Here is a 5,399-nt window from a genome sequence, read left to right on the forward strand (position 1 = left end):
CAAAAAGGTTTTGGTACCCTTCCCGAAATCTGTGCCTCGACACAATCCTTCGACCTCATGGCTTGGTTTTTACTCATACATGCACTGTGAACTGTGGGACCTTATATAGACAGGTGTGTGCCTTTCAAAATCATATCCAATCAATTGAATTTACCACAGGTGGACTCCAATCAAGTTGTAGGAATCTCAAAGCTGATCAATGGAAACAGGATGCACCTGAGCTCTATTTCAAGTCTTATAGCTAAGGGTCTGATTACTTATGTAAATATGGTATTTATTTCAGTTTTTTTTATTTTTAATACATTTGCAAAAATGTCTAAAACCTGTCTTTGTCATTAATGCATTTTAGAATAAGGCTGTAACGTAACAAAATGTGGGAAAAGTCAAGGGGTCTGGATACTTTCTGAATGCACTGTATATACTGAACAAAGATATAAACGCAACATGCAACAATTTAAACGATTTTACTTAGTTACAGTTCATACATGGAAATCAGCAAATTGAAATACATTCATTAGGCCCTGATCTATGGATTTCACATTACTGGGCAGGGGCACAGCCATGAGGCCCACCCACTTGGGAGCCAGGCCCAGTCCAATCAGAATTAATTTTCCCCCAGAAAATGGGCTTTATTACAGACAGAAATACTTCTCAGTTTCATCAGCTGTCCGGGTGGCTGGTCTCAGACGATCCCGCAGGTGAAGAAAATAGATGTCGAGGTCCTGGGCTGGCGTGGTTACACTTGGTCTGCAGTTGTGTGGCCGGTTGGATATACTGCCAAATTCTCTAAAATGAAGTTGGAGGCGGCCTATGGTAGAGAAATTAACATTAAATTATCTGGAAACAGCTCTGGTGGACATTCCTGCAGTCAGCATGCCAATTGCACGCTCCCTCAAAAATTGATACATCTGTGGCCATGTGTTGTGTGACAAAACTGCACATTTTAGAGTGGCCTTTCATTGTCCCCAGCACAAGGTACACCTGTGTAATGATCATGCTGCTTAATCAGCTTCTTGTTATGCCACACCTGTCAGGTTGAAGGGGATTTTCTTGGCAAAGGAGAAATGCTCATTAACAGGGATGTGAACAAATTTGTTTACAACATTTGAGAGAAATAAGCTTTTTGTCTATTTGGAACATTTCTGGGATCCTTTATTTCAGCTCATGAAACATGGGACCAATGCTTTACATGTTGCGTGTATATTTTTGTTCAGTATATGTAATTAAAAGTCTAATTCAAGTTTGGTTACATTTTCAAGCACCTTTCTCATGTCAGCATCTGTCTGGACATGACATAGTCTAGTAGTCATAGGCTATCACCTACACTTCATCTACACCTTGACATGTATGCTAATTATTTATGTACATTTACATACACTTATGTGTTTCTTAACAGAATAGCTAGTGTTTTTCTGCTTTCAAATCAATTTAATTGGCTATTTGGTTAATGGCCTTGGTGCCCTGGCAGATTTGGCACCTCTTGAAGGCCAAATGGCCTGGCCGCTAAAATCACAAAATTTCAGGCCTGCCATGCAGACAGACAATGCTATTATTAAAGGGTTGTTTGATTCGCTAGTATTTTTGGTCTTTAATTTTACCAGAGTAATAATTAGCTTCATCTTAGCAGCTTGATTAGAGTAGTGTGGGCTGCCCTCCCATTCTTAGCCCTCACTGCCTGTCTCCTCTCCTCGCCCCTCTCTCTGAAATGTTGCCAGGCAACTGCAGCAGAACATCATGACAAATGTTTACTGCAACAAAACTTGCATGATGACTCACTTCTCTCTCGCTCATCAAATAGCAGGTGAACTTCATTGTTTGGAGACAATTGGTCTTTTTACTTGTAATTTAATGTTTAATGTTTTTTTTCAAAGCTGAGAGGCTCTTGTCATTGTGAAAAGTGCAGATTTATTTGATTGTGTTAAAAATGGGGAAATAAGGGGAATAACATCCACATGTGATACCACAGGCTCCACAATATTTCACAATTGTGTGCTTTGGTGGTTAGAAAGCACTTTATTGGTTACGCTCAGCCAATATTGTAGTGTACAGGGTCGGGGATGAACAATATACCATGTATACTAAATGGATTGTTTTGTAATATTTAATTTCATGAGATTGTCAGAAGGGCATAACTTTTCATATTGAAACCAAGTGGACTTACTACAAGTTAGAGAGAGGATGCCTCTGGCTCCCTGTTAAAAGCTTGGTAGGCTATGTCCTGGCTCGAACTTCCATTGTGACTCCAGGCATGCTGTTGCATAAGACGGGAAATACATGTTCATGTAAGGACTTCCTTTGAAGCATTGGCAAACACCAATAAGAGTCAATTTCATGTTAAGCTCTGGATTCATTGGAAGGCAAAGTTCAACTCACCGTTAGACCACAGATTCTCATCTGGGTGGATTTTCTCTAGCACTTCAGAAATACTGTTTGGGGTTCCTGTTTCTTCATGGGGAAAAATAGTACAGAGTGAGCAAAATAACAACAAAAAATGTTATAGATGGGATAGGCATGTCATACAAGATGAGTTATGAATACTGCAGTGATTGCATTGCGTGTGACATATTTTCACTCTGTTAAAAACTTATTCTGGATTGGTGTCCCTTCCATGGAATGGTTGAGCTAACGTAGGTTAATGCGTGTAGCATGAGGTTGACATATCTGATATTGGCAGAAAGCTTAAATTCTTGTTAATCTAACGGCACTGTCCAATTTCCAGTAGCTATTACAGTGAAAGAATACCATGCTATTGTTTGAGGAGAGTGCACAATTTTGAACATGAAAAGTTATTAATAAACAAATTAGGCATATTTGGGTAGTCTTGATACAAAATTTTGAACATAAATGCAATGGTTCATTGGATCAGTCCAAAACGTTGAACATACACTGATGGCATCTAGTGGCCCAAATCTAAATTGCACCCGGGCTGGAATATTACATTATGGCCTTTCTCTTGCATTTCAAAGATGATGTTACAAAAAAATACAAAAGAACGGTTGTTTTTTTCTTTGTATTATCTTTTACCAGATCTATTGTGTTATATTCTACTACATTCCTTTCACATTTCCATAGACTTCAAAGTGTTTCCTTTCAAATGGAACCAAGAATATGCATATCCTTGCTTCAGGGCCTGAGCTACAGGCAGTTAGATTTGGGTATGTCATTTTAGGCAGAAATTTCTTTACCTATGGTATTAAATGGAAGACCATTGTAAATAACAAACTAACAGTTCTCTCAGTTATAGGGAAACCATCTACCTTTTGGAACCTAATCAGAGCACATCAGTTGTCCTTGTAGTAACTAATGTGAACTAGTTATATGATCTCTGACCATATAAGTGGAATACAAAGTTGTCTGGTTTAGCATATCGTGAGAGAGGCCCAGTGTTTAATGGGTGTGATAGGAATTCCTCCAGGTCACAGCGCTGAGCCACTGAGTTGGCCGGGGGATCAGGACCTTGTAAGCACCAATTGGGTCAGTGAAGAAAAACACCTAATCAGGCTTCCCTCAGAGCTAGTGTTTCCCCCAGCACCACGCAGGAAGAACTCTTTATTCATTTCATCGCTCAGCCGTTCTGACATCTCAGCATGATTCTCTGACATTCTCTCCATCTTGAAACACAAACAGTTCTCAAAAGGAGCCCTTTTGTCCTTTTTTCACTGCCCTGTGATCATGCAGCCTGACACCATATTTGGAGGTATGTTTATTTACTGTGGAGGGAGTGTAGACTATCACCTCAGTCCCCAGATGAAGTCCTAGTTGAGTTGAGGCACTGTGTCTTTAAAAAGCCTCTGCCAGCTGTCTGTATGTGTGCAGTCAGGGCCAGGAGAGGGGGAAGGGAAAGAGCAGAGCCACACTACACTACCACGGCTGGTATTCTGACTCTGTTTTTCCTACTCCCTGATTTTTAAAATGATTTTGAAATGTTATTTTTTTGTTGCTGGGCTGTCCCTGTGTCAATTACATGCCAGTGTCTGAGGTGGAACCGGTTGGATCCTCTTGCACTAGTAATACCATTTTGTTTTCATTACAAACTTGCTTTCAATTAAAGAGAGAGGGTTGTTTTCTTTCTGTATGGCAGACCCCCCACCCCCCCAACTAACCAACCCTCCCAAATGCCCAACACTGGAGCTGATTAAGGAGGAACCTTCTGGTATAAACAAACACAGCCCATGTTTCCCAGACACCCCATCTGATGTAATGTGTTTGTCACCTTTGGACTGGTAAATGCTGCCTGTCTCATGGTGAGCAGCAAAGGTCGCTCCCCTTAGTGGCACCGGGTTAGAATTTGGCTCCAGACACTAATGAATATAGAGCAGCAGAGGCTGGTGACTTGAAAAATTGAAGAGGATGGGAGACCTACGGTATAGGCGCGGAAAGCATGGAGACAACAAAGTGTGTTTAAAAAATCGTCAAAGACAAAAAAAATTAACCTAAAGCATTTAATAAAGACATTTATAGTCAATATTATGGGGAATGGGAATGAGAGGGCTACTTACACAGTGTTGGGAAGGGATCACAGCAGTGATTGAATGAGGGTATGAGGCATGAGTTGAGGTGTTCAGAGGCTTGACTTCATTGCAAGAAAATATTTGACTGGGAAGACAAAAAACAATAGCACAACACACTACACAGTAAGACAAAAGAGCTAAGAATGAGTTAGTCCAAATAAGGAGTCAAATTATTGATGTGTAATAATGTGATTGTGTATGTCATTGACTCTACATACAGTAATGAGAGAAAATTGATAGGGCTACTCACAGTGCTTGGAGAGGAAACATTCAACGTGCCAGTAGATGAGGGGGCACATGAGACATGGCTTCAGTTCATGTCAAGAGAGAGTTGACAATGATAGTTGAGTGGAGTGGTCATCACCTCTTCATCAGGGAAAAGGATGGGATTTAGTTGTAAATACTAATAGCAGATACATTCCATTACAGCTACACTATTGTAGGTTTGAACAACAAGTTTCTCCATGAAGTTAAACTCGGACATCTCAAAATACACAAAGCCAAAAAGACTGCACATTTCACCCACCAAGAAACGTTCCTGAATAAAGCCCTGATCATCCACATACCTGACGATAACTGACAACTGCAAGCAGACTGGTGGCACCATAGGTCCCAGAGGGATGGGGCAATTTTCATCTATGCTATATAAATACCGGAGGAAAGTGGAAAGCCTGCTTGAGAGCACGCAAAAAAAATGTGCTTCGTCAACCTCTCTCTTTAATCTAACTTTGAATGGGTGATGCGATGGAAACTAATCAAATCATTCTGAATTGATTTAGACATCCCAGATGTAGTTGCCCTTGTTAGCTGAACTTTCCCTCTCGTCATGTCCTCTAAAAGCCTATTCTTGCATGCCCAAAAACGCAGTGGTGTTGATAAGCCGCTTGA

At 40.5% G+C, this 5,399-nt stretch overlaps 1 long non-coding RNA gene across 1 annotated transcript; it reads right to left on the minus strand.

Annotated features, from left to right (window-relative positions):
• Positions 1-525: 525 nt before the first annotated feature.
• LOC112251714 lies at positions 526-4,353 on the minus strand. Its single transcript, XR_002953695.2, has 4 exons — positions 4,214-4,353; positions 2,374-2,445; positions 2,162-2,251; positions 526-808 (listed from the first exon to the last, which is right to left on the minus strand). It is a non-coding gene; the product is annotated as an uncharacterized LOC112251714 (long non-coding RNA).
• Between the last annotated feature and the right edge of the window lie 1,046 nt (positions 4,354-5,399).

The sequence above is a fragment of the Oncorhynchus tshawytscha genome, linkage group LG05, assembly GCF_018296145.1.
Source record: "Oncorhynchus tshawytscha isolate Ot180627B linkage group LG05, Otsh_v2.0, whole genome shotgun sequence".
Lineage (NCBI taxonomy): Eukaryota > Metazoa > Chordata > Actinopteri > Salmoniformes > Salmonidae > Oncorhynchus > Oncorhynchus tshawytscha.